We start from the raw sequence: 16,662 nt of genomic DNA, 5'->3' as shown, positions 1-16,662 counted from the left end.
AGAGTTAGTCGGGATCGAGCAGCGGAACCCGTCGGATGAAAGAAAAACTATAACTAAATTGTGCAAGTAATTTTCCTTTAAGTGCGGTTAAGTTAGTCGAAAAGTGAAAAATAAAATAACTTGGCGGAAAACAAATAAAACAAAGAGGATAGTTTCATTGAGAGAGGCGACGGCGAAGCTAGCAGAGGATCAGACGGCGGCGAGGCAACGGCGAGTGTGAGGTCGGATTATAAAGCAAGCGGTGCACGTGAGTGGCGGTTCCCATATTGAATTTCTCCCCCCTCTTTCCCTGTTCCCGGTCACATTACTAAACATCTATTGGTGCGAAGTTCGGAGAAGACGTGAATGTTGAATCGTTACTGCCACATCCCACAACAATTTCACGGAACATCGAATCTCTGTACGAATTTCATTTCAATGAAATAAAAAAAGAGATTAAGGAGCATACGAAGTTTGGGTACAGCATAACGTCGGATATATGGACAGACGACTGCTACAAAGTTTCATAAATATCGTTGACGATACATTATGTTGCAGATGGAACCCTTAAAAATCGATTGCTTGCAAACAAGTCTATGGAAGGACAATCCTGTACCGGTAAGAAATATTGATGATCATTTGATAATACGCTTCCAACTATCCAACACTGCACCTAGCTATTCCACATATAAATAATTTTTAAAAATTTTTAGCAGCTAATGATAATGATGTGGAAATCGTAAAATGCAAGCTTGCTCTTGAATCAAATTTTCTAAAAATAGTTCTAGATAATTTTTTTTATTCCCGCCGACAAATTTACGGAACTGGAGAAGGAAGAAACTCTCAAAGATCTTGAATCCATAATGATAGAATCTCACCTAAAAACCCAAACAGAAGTAATAGATAACATTAATCCACCCAACTTAGCAATAGATCCAGTTTGTGCAGATTATATGCAACCCAAAAAAAAACTTTAATATTAATTCCCTTATAAAAACTGAAATAAGCGCATATCAACATGTAAATTTGCTATAGATCAGACTTTCATGTTCTGCATTGGTGGAAAATTAACCAACAACAATTTCCACTACTTTTTAAAATAGCATGTAAGTTGTTAGCAGAGCCTTAAGAGCCTTTTCGGTTGATAAAAACCTCATGCACACCAAAGTAGTGTACAGTGAAAGCACTGTACAGTATTTTTTACTGTACTCATTTAATACTGTACAGTATGAAGTTAAGTGATAACATAAACTGTTCATATACAGGGCTGTACAACTTAAACTAGTACTCATTTAATGCTGTACAGGAAAAAAAGTGTGCTCATTTAAAAATGAATGATTCAATAGCCCTTTTGAATACATCCATGCAGATGTCTATTAGAAACCATCCCGAAGAGTCGCCGGCTGTGCGACGACTTCTTAGAGCTAGAAGATTCCAGCACAGCAAAGACTCTAGGCCTCCGTTGGCCGACAATTTTCTCCTTTCCTCTCCAGGACTCCTATACGAAAAGGTCGGTTCTCTCCCAGATCGCCAAGTTGTTCGACCCGGCCGAGTGGCTGGCACCCTTTGTCATCCGTTCCAAAATATTTATGCAAGCGCTCTGGCTACGAGGTTTAGATTGGGACCAACCTCTGCCTGGTGATCTCCTCACCCAATAGCAAGACTTTCTCCTCAGCTTCTCCAGCCTTCGGGAGATTCGTGTGCCTCGATGGGTACATTTCCAACCTCGAGCCACGATCCAATTTCATGGGTTTTGTGACGCATCTGAGCGTGCTTACGGAGCGGCTGTCTATCTGCGTGTAGAACTTGGCAATCAGATCTTCGTCAATCTGCTCTCCGCCAAAACGAGAGTCGCTCCGATAAAGTCCCTTTCGATACCCCGCCTGGAGCTTTGCGGTGCTGTCCTTCTAGCCGACTTATGCTCGGTACTGCTCCCGGCATCCCCGGCAGTCAGTTTTCAGTCCTTTTACTGGACCGATTCGACTGGCTAAACAAGCCTGCTCACAATTGGACAACCTTCGTCGCTAATCGGATCAGTAGAATAACTGAGCTCACCAATCCTGGTGACTGGCATCATGTGAGCTCAGAACATAATCCTGCGGACCTAGCTAGCAGGGGAGCTTATCCACAAGAGCTTCTCTCAAATCCGCTATGGCTCCATGGCCCAGACTGGCTTCGACTTTCTCAGTCTCACTGGCCACTCGTTCCCGCTCTTAGCTTGGAGACTGCTCTGGAGCAAAAAGCAGCTAAAAGTCAAGCTGCAACCTTGACTCCTCCAACTGAATTCACAAGCAGGTTTTCAGAGCTTCATCGGGCCCTCCGTGTCACCGCTTGGAAGTTTCATTTCATCATCCGGTGCAGGAGATCCGCCCCCTCCGTCGCAAGAGCACAGTGCTGATGAATTGCACTTTATTCAGTCCAGGTTCATCTCCTTGTGCCAAAAAAGAGTTTACGCAAAAGAGATCAGGTGTTTACGCGCAGAGCAACAACTTCCGGCCTCAAGTCCCCTCCGCAATCTTAATCCTTTCCTGGATAATAAAGGAATCCTGTGCTTTTTTCTTATCTGGACGCTCCACTACAAACATTGGCCCTTCGAGCCGGATCGCATCTCTACATATCTACACCTACATCTACACTCCAGCGATTCACTGGCATTCAGCTAAGTCTTTCATTTCATTTTTATTCACCCATAGGTACATCCTAATACACATCCATACATACATATAGTCCGCCATTGGTCCCTCATACCACATATTAATTACCTTAATCCCACGTACCAGTAAAAGTTATCAAATTTCAAGTTCACTGTGACGACCCATTTCTTTCATTCATTTGCCAGTCACAATATCCTTTGTGTTCTTAATTACATATGTACATTATATCCGTAGAATATCCTTTCTGCTCATAGCTACATATGTATATTATTTTCACCGATGATTTAACTTGCTTTTGCATGTATGTACATATGTCCGTATAAAAGATCTTCGATCGTCCGAATTCTAATTTCTACACACATACATACAGTCCACCACACCACTTGATACATCCAAATAAATATCAATAAAATAACCAGCAATATTCTTTGAATTTTTATACCCTGAACCCATTGAAAATGGGAAATCAGGGTATAATGGTTTTGTGAAAAGTATGTAACAGGCAGAAGGAATCATCGCAGACCCCATAAAGTATATATATTCTTGATCAGGACGACGAGCTAAGTCGATATAGCCCTGTCCGTCCGTCCGACCGTCCGTCTGTATGAGCAAAAGGCTCTCAGAAGATATAAGAGCTAGAGAGCTGAAATTTGGCATGCATACTCGTGTATACCATAGGCAGTACGAGTTTGCTTTATTTTTCCGATAACTCATCCGATAAATTTTTTATCGAGAATAATCGACTTGGTTTTTATACTCATTCACGAAAGTAAATCAGTATATTGGTTTTGTGCAATGTCCGTCTTGCTGTCCGTCCGTCTGTCCGTCCGTCCGTCTGTCCGTCTGTCCGTATGAACGCAATCTATTTCGGCGCTATTGAAGCTAGAGACTTGAAATTTGGAACACATACTCGTATATATCTCCGATTTATAAAGTGTTAAAATTTTCCCGATCCGCCCACTAGGGGCGTGGCAAATCGGAAAATGCATTTTCCGATATACCAGAAATCATGTTTGTTGAAGAGCTAAAAAGCTGAAATTTGGTATGTAGGTCCGCGTTGACCACCTAAGATCACGAGCTATGGCGGATATATCTACGCCCATTGGGGGCGTGGCAAATCGGATAAAACTGTATCTCCTAAAGTTGTAAACCTAGAATGCTGAAATTTTGCACGTCAGCTAATGGTATGATTCTATAAAGTCTGAAGATAAATTATAAGTCTACGCCCATTGGGGGCGTGGCAAATCGGACCTGAAGATATAGTGATTTTTTAAAAGTTTATATCTCCTAAAGTATAATAGCTAGAAGCTTCAAATTTGGATAGTTGAGTTACTGGTAGCCTCCTCTATCGATTCCCCAAAAAATAATTTTTACGCCTCTTTAGGGGCGTGGCATATCGAAAAATACCCTGTAATTTTCACATTTTTTGAGGGTAAGCATTCAAACTTTGCAGTTAGGGTACCGTTATCTCTTTCTAAAAACTGACCAAAAATGAGGTGTCTACGCCCAGTTGGGGCGTGGCAAATCGAAAAAACCTGTATATTCTACAGTATTAGAGCGAAACTTAACTACTAAATTGTTGATGGGATGTGAATGAGTATTCCGCAGTCGGTAACGCCCGACTGCAACGTTCTTACTTGTTTTAGCCTAGTTTGAACACTTTAAAACCTGGAGACTTCAAATTTGCGTTGTATATAGAGTTAATGGACACAAAGATTTTGTAATTTACAGATTTTGGATACCACGCCCCCTTCGCCCCCAATTTGTAAAAAACTCATTTCAAGTACTAGAGACTTGTGCTTTGGAATGTACACACATTTTAAACATATGATTACGCTCTGAAAGTTTCATTAAGATCGTATGTCTACAAAAGAAATTATTCAACAAATAAATTGTCATAATATTGCCCACTCTGCAGCGCAGCCGCTGCTTACTGCGCAGTTAGCAGAGCGCGTGCTTATAAGTGCATGTGTATGTATGTATGTATGCATAAAAGAAGTCTAAAATGATTAGAATATCAGCTTGGAGGGTTCAGGGTATCTCCTAGTCGAGCAGTCTCGACTGGAGCATTCTTACTTGTTTATTATATTTATCTACACTATCACTTTTGTGTTTAAATCCATATGTATGCCCATACATACATGCGTGTATGACCTAATTTCTGCACACATACATACATTCCATTTTTTGCACAAAAGCAACACTTAATACACTTAATAATAATAACAATATCCTTTGTGTTTTATTATATTTATTTACAATATTATTTTTTATTAAGGCTCCATGTGCACATACATATGTATATAACCTGCCGCAGCAACGTTACATACATACATATGTGTGCATGTGCACATAAATAAAATCACAATTGGTGTTTTTTTCTCTTATCCACAAATTTTTTTTTTTTTCACTCATATAGATTCTTAGCAACAAAAATTAAATAAAATTAAACAAAATCTTGTTGTTTCATTACATTTATTCCTTCTCTTTAACTTTTTATATTTTTATACCCTGAACCCATTGAAAATGGGAAATCAGGGTATAATGGTTTTGTTAAAAGTATGTAACAGACAGAAGGAGGCGTGGCAGACCCCACAAAGTATATATATTCTTGATCAGGGCGACGAGCTAAGTCGATTTGGCCCTTTCCGTCTGTCTGTCCGTCCGTCCGTCCGTCCGTCCGTCCGTCCGTCCGTATGTATGAACGCGTCGATTTCAGAAGATATAAGAGCTAGAGACTTGAAATTTTTTTTCCTAGGTCCGTGTATATCACGCGCATATCAAGTTTTTCTTTATATATCGATAACTACTCCCGATATTTTATTATCGATCAAAAACCTTATCGAATGCTAGTTATTTAATTATATCTCCTACACCTTTAGAGCTAGAGCTTCCAAACTTTAAATGTAGACTTATATATATTTTATATAATTTCGATTTTTGTTGTAATTTCCCCCCCACCCTTATATCCACCCCCTCACCCTCACCTTTGTAAAAGACGTATTTCAAGTACTAGAGACTTGTGCTTTGGAATGTACATACATTTGAACATTATAATTATGTTCTGAAAGTTTCATTAAGATTGTACGTCTAGAAATTAAAATTTTCAACAAAGAAATTCTTATAATGTTGCCCACACTACAGCGCAGCCCAAGCGCAGTCGCTGCTTACTGAGCTTACAGAGCGCGTTCTAATACGTGCGTGTGTATGTATGTGTGCCGAAAAGAAGTGCAGAGTGAATATTAGATTATAGGGTTTAGGGTATCTCCTAGTCGAGCAGTCTCGACTAGAGTCCTCTTACTTGTTCATATTTTGCATTTATATAATTATATTTACATTTCCATTTCTTATACGTGTTTGTGTGCTAATTGTGTCTCCGCTTTGCTCTACCTACACAATCATCCGGCTCGAAGGACCAATGTTTGTAGTGGAGCGTCCAGGTAAGAAACAAGTAAAAGAAAGCTCTAGTAGAGACTGCTCGACTAGGAGATACCCTGAACTCTTCGAGCAATAGCTATTTCGCAACATACATAGCAACATACGATCTTCATGAAACTTTCAGATTATGATAACAACATGGATATGCATGTCTTTGCCAAAGCACAAGTCTCTAGTATTTGAAATACGCCTTTTACAAAAGTGATGGTGAGGGGGTGGATATAGGGGTGGGGGGTAAATTTTAATAAAAACCGAAATTACATAAATTGCATATAAGCATACATAACTTTGGAGACTCTAGCAATAAAGGTGCTGCAGATATAATTTTATTACTGGTTTTCGATAAGGTTTTTTATCGATCGAAAAAAGATCGGGATGAGTTATCGATTTTTAATGATAAACTTGATATGCGCGCTGTAATCACGGACATTTTAAAAAAAATTTGAAGTCTCTAGGTCTTATATCTTCGGAAATCGACGCGTTCATACACACGGACAGACGGACGGACAGACAGACGGACAGGGCCAAATCAACTCAGCTGATCAAGAATATATACACTTTGTGGGATCTGCCACGCCTCCTTCTGCCTTTCAACAAAACCATTATATCCTGATTTCCCATTGAAAATGGGTTCAGGGTATAAAAAGCACAATTTTGATATTTTAAATATATTTTATTCACACTTAATAATTGGCGGTAAGCCCAGTACAAGTGAAAAAAAAGAAGTGAAGTCGTGTGAGAGCCCAACACCGAGAGCAAGCGGTTATGCCATTAACAGAATTCTGTTAATAGCATAATCGGACTAAGTGGGGAGCAGTGTTGCCGCTGGCTTGGCGAAAAAATAGGACAGATTGACCCAGAAAATAGGACAAAAAACGGACAGATTTTTTTTAATAGGACAAAAAAATAGGACTAAAAAATTTTTCTTCAATAAAACAAAAAGTTTAAGTAAATTTATACATTTTCATGCAAATTTATTAACACTTCGTCGAGTGTTTCATTTTCAGATTCTAAAACATTGATGTTTGTGCCGATTTGGCGCAAAAATTTTTCAGGCACTTCATAGTTATGGCAGCAAGTTCCGTTTCGACGTAATCCAAATCTGAATAAGAAGGAAATTTAATTTTTTTTAAATATTTTGTACGTAAGTATTTTTTTAAAAATAACAACTTACCTAACTGCCAAAATCTAATTTAGCGTATCGATGTGAAGCCTGTTCCTTAACTTTGTTTTCACCAAGTTAACTTGGCTGAACACGCGCTCCACTTCCGCATTCGACCATGGCAGCGACAACAAATTTAAGGCAAATACTGCCAAATCTTGAAACTGTCTGTTGCCAGCAGAATCCATAAACGTTTTCACTTCTGCCCAAAACGCTACCGTGTTCTCTTGGTTTTCCCATCGCTGAAGATGAATTGTATTGTATTGACAAACAATTTTTTCAATTTCTTCGCCTTTTTTATCAAAGATCTCCAAAATTTCTACTATCGATTGTTTGTTAGCTCGCAAAATATTTTCGACTGAGAAAATATCTATATTTTTCAAGATTTTGAAGTTATCTGGCAATCTGAAAATTATAAAAAAAAATGTTATTTAATATTTAAATATAATGCAAAAAGAATTCTTGTACCTATGCTTCAGTTGACAAATTAATTCAATAATGAATTTCGTGCAATGTTGACGAATAGTCAACTCTGCCTCATCATCGATGTTGTTTTTGATTTTTTTTAAAATGAGTTTCAAACTCGTATCCTAGATATAAATCACGTTTTGTATGGGTCTCAAATGGTTCTTCTAGAATATTAATTTCGCAGTCAGGTGGTATTACCTTTGAGCGAAGGTAATTTATTCCAAATATTAAGTCGCCCAATAGCTTAGTCGGGTTTGACTTATTTGACTGAAGGTTTTTATTGATCCGTTGCATCACTTCAAGAATGGGTTTTAAAAATATAAGGTACAAATAATTTGTGCCCGTGTATAAATCACTTAAAATTGTTGCTTTGTGGCATTTCTCTGCCAGAGCTGATGTCTCAAAGTGGAGCTTTAACTCTATCCACTGAGCTAATATGCGTTTCACGGCATGCTCAATAGAGAGCCACCTCGTATCGCACACCCTGGGAATCTGAAGGGGTTCCTTATTGAAAAACAATATATATAAAAACAAAAATTAATTCAAATTCAAACACTACAACATATAACATATAATATTTACTTGGGACAAGTTTCAGGACAACGCATATATTTAGTACGTGGTTAATATATAAAACAGGTACACAAATTAATAATCTGGAAGAATAATGTTAATTTTATATATGTAACACAAATATAAAAACTCCACCATACCTTATCATTATTTATGGCTTCGTACAATCTTTTGTAAGCCATCTGTCTACTTGAACTTTTTGCGAACCAAGAATAGGTTTCGCTGACAATAAATTCAAGCGACATTGGCAGTGCTTTTTTGCATGCTGCATTCACCGCCAATTGTACCGAATGGCACACACATTTTATTAATACTAAGGACGGTACAACCTTCTTCAATTCGACAAAAACACTTTTCTTATTACCCACCATTACACTGGCATTATCTGTTCCAATGCCAAAAAGGTTTTTAACCGGAATTTTCCGTTTTATTAATTCGGACAATAGGCACTTGGCAATACTCTCTGCGTCTCCATTTTCCAGTTCAATCAGACCTAATAGTTGTAACGATCCAATTTTCAGCTGGGGCAGCGTCAGTCTGCCCAGGGTGGATGCCACAAGAAAATTTATTAATTGCGGTGACCGGACTTTAGAGAGGGGGGGGTATAGGGAACGATGGGGGACAATGCCGAGGGTTTGGCCTCTCAGCGAACGGGCATGGCCGCGTTCTCTACATTGACATTAACTACTTTTACAGTCGGGCGTTGCCGCGACAGATTTCCTAATAAAACGTAACAAACAAGGGGGGGGTAGGGATTCACTATCGTGTGTTAATATTCAACTGATTTAAATCACAATATATAAAAGACACTCCAAGTTAAACTTTCAATTCATATTTCATTTATTTATCACATTTCATTTAAAAATAGCTATTCATTAACTATTTGCATGCTCTTATTATACCCTGAACCCATTTTCAATGGGAAATCAGGGTATAATGGTTTTGTTGAAATGTATGTAACAGGGAGAAGGAGGCGTGGCAGACCCCACAAAGTATATATATTCTTGATCAGGGTGACGAGCTGAGTTGATTTGGCCCTGTCCGTCTGTCTGTCCGTCTGTCCGTCTGTCCGTATGTATGAACGCGTCGATTTCAGAAGATATAAGAGCTAGAGACTTCAAATTTTTTTTAAAATGTCCGTAATTACAGCGCGCATATCAAGTTTATCATTAAAAATCGATAACTCATCTCGATATTTTTTTTATCGATAAAAACCCTTATCGAAACCCAGTTATAAAATTATATCTTCTACAACTTTATTGCTAGTCTCCAAATTTTTAATGTATGCTTATATGCAATTTATACAATTTCGGTTTTTGTTAAAATTTACCCCCCACCTCTAAATTCACCCCCTCACCCTCACTTTTGTAAAAAGCGTATTTCAAATACTAGAGACTTGTGCTTTGGCAATTACATGCATATTCATGTTATAATCATAATCTAAAAGTTTCATGAAGATCGTACGTCCATAAAAAAAGTTATTAAACAATTAAGTTCTCATAGTAAGCGCACACTGCAGCCCATGCGTGTTTATGCATGGTTGCTTGTGTGTGTATGTGTTTGTGTATGTGTGTGTGTATGTGTGTGTGTGTATGCGTTTGTGTATGTATGCGTGTGTGTGTGTATGTGTGTCTGTATGCGTGTGTGTGTATGTATGCCTGTGTTTGTGTACGTGCGTGTGTGTGTGTGTGCGTGTTTCTTGTGTAAGCTGAAAGTCGCGAAAAAGTATTGAAATATCTATTGCTCCAAGGGTTCAGGGGATCTCGTAGTCGAGCAGTCTCGACTAGAGCTTTCTTACTTGTTTTTAATTTGCTTTCGTTTTATTTCTATCACTTCGCTTAAAACTCTAATCCGCTAATTACGCTCACCCGCTTCTATTCGCCGTTCGCTAACTAATAATTATCTTGTTCTCGGCCGAACGCCTCTAAGCCTCCGCCGCGATCCGCCTCGGCGTCGGCAACGCAACTCACCACGGCGTCGGCCCTTCGAACTTTCGCCGCAAAGGGCAGAGTTGCATTGCCGATCGCCGCGACTTGCGCGCGTTCTTGACCCATTTGAATTTCGGAAGTTATGTGAGGCGGTTCGGCGAGCCGCCTTACACCCCCCCCTTACTTTGCAGAGCGATGGTCACGCTTCCCGAAGGCGCGACTGTCACATTTACAGCGACCCCCTCGATCCAGATGCGGAAACGCGTCCTCCTGTGTGGCAGCCTCCGCCTCTGCAACTCCCGTTGCACCGCCTCGATCGTGAGCTCGTCCAGCGTCGCGCCTGCTGGACGGATCCGCCAGCCGTCCGGGATGGTAGGTGTTGGCTCGCATGGGATGGAGCCCTCCCCCATGAGGATTTCGAACAGGTTTGGCTCCCACCCGTCCAAAATGTCGGCCATGTCGGCCAGCAGTCTGGCTTCATCTTCCTCCGGCTCTGGCACTGCGCTCGGCTCTTCTGGTGGGTCGTGCCCGCCTTGTTCCGGACCCCGGGCTCGTTCCCCTTCTTCCGGGATACTTTGATCCGGCTCAAAGGGGGTTGTGTTGCGATTGCCTCCCGTCTGGCGTAACTTCGCCGCCACTTCCGCCAAATCGACCCTCGGAACCTTTCTGGCCGGGCTCTCCGACGGACTTCGCCGGCACCGGCGTCGGAGTGGGGGGCTCGACTCGTTCTCCTCGTCGCTGCATTCCGATTCGAACGGTACGGCTCGTGCCTTCCTCCTCTCGCCTCGCCGCGTCCACAATGACGGGGATCGTCGCCCTTCGTCCCACGCTGCAGTCTCCGAGTCGAGGAGTGCGACGAAAGGACTGTGCTCCCGGCGGCTATCCTGTCCCCGGGACGGGGATCGGTCTTCGGATGACTCCGCTTCCCACTGTCTCCTTTCTTCCTCCGGCGACTGGACCTCCCGCATCTCCTCTTCCTCGCTTTCGCTCTGGGGGGCGGCACGTTCCTCCGGCCCTGATATCGCTGGCGGCGGCGGGAGGGATTGTGGCTCCTCCACGTATGGCGGTGCCCCTCGCGACTCGGGTATCTCCACGTAGATAGTGGTGAACTCTACCTTCATCAACATGACACATCCATCGAGCCTCTCGGCGATGTTGATCGAGGATCGATGGACCGTGTGTTTGTATTTAGGTGGGGGTCGCTCCTCACGGGGCCTATAATATTCCCGGCCCATCCTCGGATCGCCCCGCCTTTGGTACTCCGTACCCGGGAATGGTTCGGTGTCAGCATCGCTGACATCTTCGACGCGGGCCGCCTCTTCTTCCTCCCACTCGTCCTCGCTGCTGATAATGATAGTCTCGTCCTCCATCGTTGTTGTATCCGAAAGCTGAAGCATTAAGTTATACGCTTTTAGGATATTGCTTCCCAAAACTACGGGTTAATATCACAACTTTTACGAGATACTACGGGGGGAATTGAACAACACGTTTGAGGTGAGGAAAAGGCGTGGTTAGACTGAGGTATGTTGCCGTCAGTGATCAGGGACGTCGATGGTCCCTCGGCTTTCATCCTGCTCTTCTTCGCTCTCGTCGCCGTCGTGATGGAAGGGCTTGAGCTGGGAGACATTAGCTACCCTTCTTTTTCGTTCGCCGCTTTTGGCGAGGCGCACGATGTTGGGAGAGACAAACCCAACGATCCTGAACGGCCCGTCATACTTCGGCGCCAGTTTTGCTGCGAAGCCATCCGCCGCGTTAGACAACTGATGCTGCCTCAACAGCACTAATGAACCTAGCTTCGGCCTCCATTCGCGTCTACGCAGGTTATAATAGCGCCCTTGGTCGCTCGAGGCCCTCTGCAGGTTGTTGCGAGCGATTGCGAACACTTCTCTCATCTTGTCTCTTTTAGCATCTGGGTGAAGCCCCTCTGTCGCCGATCCGGGTGTTACCTCGTCATATAGGGCAGCTGGCAGGCGTGGCTCTCGCCCTAACATTAGGAACGCCGGGCTGAACCCCGTAGAATCCGCCACACTGGAGTTGATAGCCAGCGTTATTTCTGGCAGTAACTCATCCCATGAGCTCTGGTGACCCTGGACGTATTGTGCGATCATCGTTTTAATCGTACGGTTAGCCCTCTCCGTCGGATTCTCCTGTGGCGAGTACGGCGCTGTATGTTGGAGTGTCACCCCCAGGGACTCCATGAACGTCTTGAAGCTCCTACTCGTAAATTGAACGCCATTGTCGCAGACGAATATCCTAGGCACTCCAAATCTGCCGAGTATTCGTTCCCGGAACGCCGACTGCAGATGTGCGGTAGTGGCCTTTCTCAACGGCACCAGCTCCACCCATTTAGCGAAAGCGTCGTGGAACACCAATAGCATTGTGTTCCCATGCTTGGATCGAGGCAAAGGTCCCACGAAGTCCGCGCACAGGACCGCCATCGGCTCCGCTACCTGTCTGGTCAGCATCTGTCCGGCCGGCTTTTGTTGTACGCCCTTGAATTTCTGGCACGTGACGCAACGCTTCACGTAACGAGCGGCATCTCGGGACATACCTGGCCAATAGTATCGCTGTGCTAATCTTGTCGCCGTTTTTCTCACACCTTGGTGTCCCGCCGTGGGGGCGTCGTGGCACTCCTGGAGTACCCGGTTCCTTTGGCCTTCCGGGACGCATAGCTTCCAGGGGATGTAATCCTCGTCGTCCGTCCGATGCCCCAGGTTGCGGTACAAGTGTCCATTCTCCTCCACGTAATCTCTAAACTTCTCGGGGTTGTTAGCGATGGTTGTTAGCGGGGTTGATGTAACGATCCAATTTTCAGCTGGGGCAGCGTCAGTCTGCCCAGGGTGGATGCCACAAGAAAATTTATTAATTGCGGTGACCGGACTTTAGAGAGGGGGGTATAGGGAACGGTGGGGGACAATGCCGAGGGTTTGGCCTCTCAGCGAACGGGCATGGCCGCGTTCTCTACATTGACATTAACTACTTTTACAGTCGGGCGTTGCCGCGACAGATTTCCTAATAAAACGTAACAAACAAGGGGGGGAGTAGGGATTCACTATCGTGTGTTAATATTCAACTGATTTAAATCACAATATATAAAAGACACTCCAAGTTAAACTTTCAATTCATATTTCATTTATTTATCACATTTCATTTAAAAATAGCTATTCATTAACTATTTGCACGCTCTTATTTTAATTTGCTTTCGTTTTATTTCTATCACTTCGCTTAAAACTCTAATCCGCTAATTACGCTCACCCGCTTCTATTCGCCGTTCGCTAACTAATAATTATCTTGTTCTCGGCCGAACGCCTCTAAGCCTCCGCCGCGATCCGCCTCGGCGTCGGCAACGCAACTCACCACGGCGTCGGCCCTTCGAACTTTCGCCGCAAAGGGCAGAGTTGCATTGCCGATCGCCGCGACTTGCGCGCGTTCTTGACCCATTTGAATTTCGGAAGTTATGTGAGGCGGTTCGGCGAGCCGCCTTACACCGTGTTGACGTTATTTCCATCCGCTGATGGCTATAATAGATTATGGCGACACCTGAAGAAAATTCAAATGTAATTATTGAAATTGTTTAGGTGCTAAAGATAGTTTCTTACCTAACATCTTATTAATTGAAACATCGGTCGACTCATCAATTAACAAGCTATACTTGTTTTCCCCTACTTCAATTTTCAACTCTTCTTCGAAGTGCGGGGCCAGAACTTTTTTAATTATTGATGTGCACTTTGTCCTGTGCAATTGTATTTCTTTCGCATAAAATTGTAACTTGCACAATTCACTTAAATGACCAATGGGGCTTATTGCACAATGTTGTGCGCAAAACAGTGCAAGTGCCGCCTCTTGCCTACAACTCGCACTACTTACAAGGGGCTTAAATGTAATTTTGTTCACTTGTTAAAAGGGCTTTGCATTTTGCATATGTTTTTTTGAATGCCCATGCGCGCGGAGCTGGTCGATTTTAGCATTTAACGTGCATTTACAATATTTACAAAATGCTTTATCAGGATCTTTAGAATCCTTCAAGTCGCATTCCTTCATCCAGGAATCTCTAAATTTTTGTTTGTACGTATCTTTCGGCATCCTTTACTTTTAACAATTATAACTCGAGTGAGCGATGTTCGATAAGTCAGATTTCGATAACACATATAAAACAGGGTTGCATTGCATTGAAAATGTTCAAAAAATCATGATCAAAGCGATGACATGCAGTTGAAAATAACAAATTATATATGAGACTCAGAAAATTAAAAAAGGATAGAAATAGGGCAAACTAAAAAAAAGGCATTTTTTCCGGACAGGGGACGTTTCAAAATTTTTCCAGCTGTCGCAGTCAAAAATAGGACAGATCTGTCCGGAAAAAGGACAAAACGGCAACACTGGTGGGGAGGAACAATCCTGTTAATGGGATCTGGCTTTAACACCATATTTAATCCGGATTATCCGATCGAACTGCATTCTGATACCAGTATAGATTGATACGGAGCGATTTTGCTGCATAGAATTGATGGTAAGCCTCGCGTAGTTGATTATTATAGTAGACGAACTTCTTCTGCTGAGTCTCAATATCATTCGTACGAATTGGAGGCTTAAGCCCTTTATAACTCAATGAAGCACATTCGCCACTACTTACAGAGCAAATATTTTGTAGTTTATACAGACTGCAATTCGTTGAAAGCTTCACGTTTAAAGGCTGTTCTGACGCCAAGAGTCCATCGTTGGTGGGCTTTTATGCAACTTTGACATACAATATAGGCCTGGTAGTAGAATGTAGACTTCTTTTCTAGAAATCTTTTACCTAATAAAATAAGTACCCAAGCACCTATCAAGCGAGTATAGCTAGCTGAGATTTCGAATAACCTGCTTTTGACGGAGCAACAGAGAGATCCGAAGACTTCTTTGATATTTGCGAATCTCCAAAATGATGAGCTTGAGGAAAGCATAGCAAAGACTTATAAGCTTCGATCAAAAATTGTTTATCGGAAAATTCAAAGGAATGGAAAAACACGATGCCTTCCAGTTATTCCCTGACCGTTTAGATGGTCTGTTGTGAACCATGTCCACGAGGCAAATGTACACCTTGGTTGGGAAAAGACCTTAGACAAAATGTATGAGTTTTACTGGTTTAATAACATGTGTGCCAATTTGTAGACAACTACATTACATGCAAATTTACAAAACCATCATCGGGTAAACCAAAAGTAGAGCTCCATCCCATATCAAAGGTAGATATTCCATGGCACACGGTTCACATTGATATCACTGGTAAATTAAGCGGAAAAAGTGATCAAAAAGAATATATAATAGTTCAAATGGATGCTTTCACTAAATTCGTTTACTTATATCTGTTGGCGAGTATTTGTGCGCGAGTGGATGAGAAGAACCGCAACGCTTGGTTGTTCAAGTGAGACTGATTTTATTATGCTTCTTAATAGCTAAGTACATGATAGCGTTGCCAATAATATGAGAATTGCCATATCAACAATATCACACAGTCAATATTAACTCAGAAAGTTGCATTAGTGCAGTCAAATCCTTGATATCGTTTTTTGGTGTACCAACAAGAATAATTGTAGATCAGGGCAGATGTTTTATGGGCAATGACTTTAGCAAATTTTGTACCATGCAAAAAATTGACTAATGTACATTTGATAACAACAGGGGCTAGTCAAGCAAATGGACAAGTTGAAAACGTTATGAGTGTGAACGTCAGAAGGGCCGTGTCGTGCCCACACAATATTATGAATATCGTGTTATCACTATTATAAGCATCGTGTCATCCCTATATTTTAAGATTAAGAGCGTAAAGAGGAAAAAAAAATGTACTTCGCAAAAACGCCTAATGTTGTATGTGTGTCTGTGCGACTGCCCTTATTTCAATTCCATTCGTTTTTTCCCCGATCCGTTATTCTAACTTGGCAGACGTTTCTGTCTGACCACTGACCAGAGAACACATAGACTAGACATGTAGAACAAACTTTTTCAACACCGAAAAAATGCGCTGAACGGACCGGACAACTTTGTATTTGGTCGTCTCGGTCTTCTGAGGCTATAGCAGTGAAAATATTGCACGAGAAAATCAGTGTGCTGCAAGCGCTCAAACAAAATGGTGTTATTTTTTTATGAAGCACAGCTATGCGCTATTTGTCCTACTCTCTCTCACTCTATCTCTCTCTATGGTCTCTCAAATAGCAGCAGCGCACAGAAATTGAAAATTGTTCGCGACAATCCCAGCTCTTTCCTCTTGAGTGAAGGGTATACCGAAATCATAAAAGTATTTGTCACGCTCATGCAAACAAAATGTAAGCGTTTCGATGGTTATTCGTGGGAAGGGTATGAAAGCGTTGATACGCATAAAAAATATGATTTTGCGACGGGCAAGTACACACACACTTGTAGCCCCTTGCTACATGTCTGAGCATTTGTGACCTGCGTGCGTTACTATTGCTGCTTGTAGCAA

General features: G+C 42.1%; 3 long non-coding RNA genes across 3 annotated transcripts; all 3 read right to left on the bottom strand.

Annotated features, from left to right (window-relative positions):
- Nucleotides 1-7,020: 7,020 nt before the first annotated feature.
- LOC122757835 lies at nucleotides 7,021-8,135 on the bottom strand. The gene is made up of 3 exons (XR_006358011.1): nucleotides 7,702-8,135; nucleotides 7,246-7,638; nucleotides 7,021-7,173 (listed from the first exon to the last, which is right to left on the bottom strand). It is a non-coding gene; the product is annotated as an uncharacterized LOC122757835 (long non-coding RNA).
- A 36-nt stretch (nucleotides 8,136-8,171) lies between these two features.
- LOC122757862 lies at nucleotides 8,172-8,776 on the bottom strand. The gene is made up of 3 exons (XR_006358023.1): nucleotides 8,415-8,776; nucleotides 8,284-8,357; nucleotides 8,172-8,205 (listed from the first exon to the last, which is right to left on the bottom strand). It is a non-coding gene; the product is annotated as an uncharacterized LOC122757862 (long non-coding RNA).
- A 6,537-nt stretch (nucleotides 8,777-15,313) lies between these two features.
- On the bottom strand, nucleotides 15,314-15,745 carry LOC116804662. Its single transcript, XR_004364665.2, has 2 exons — nucleotides 15,542-15,745; nucleotides 15,314-15,464 (listed from the first exon to the last, which is right to left on the bottom strand). It is a non-coding gene; the product is annotated as an uncharacterized LOC116804662 (long non-coding RNA).
- Nucleotides 15,746-16,662: the final 917 nt, after the last annotated feature.

The sequence above is a fragment of the Drosophila mojavensis genome, unplaced genomic scaffold (assembly GCF_018153725.1).
Source record: "Drosophila mojavensis isolate 15081-1352.22 unplaced genomic scaffold, ASM1815372v1 contig_136, whole genome shotgun sequence".
NCBI lineage: Eukaryota > Metazoa > Arthropoda > Insecta > Diptera > Drosophilidae > Drosophila > Drosophila mojavensis.
The sequence above is the reverse complement of the archived record's forward strand: the minus strand, read 5'-3'. Positions and strand labels throughout refer to the sequence as shown.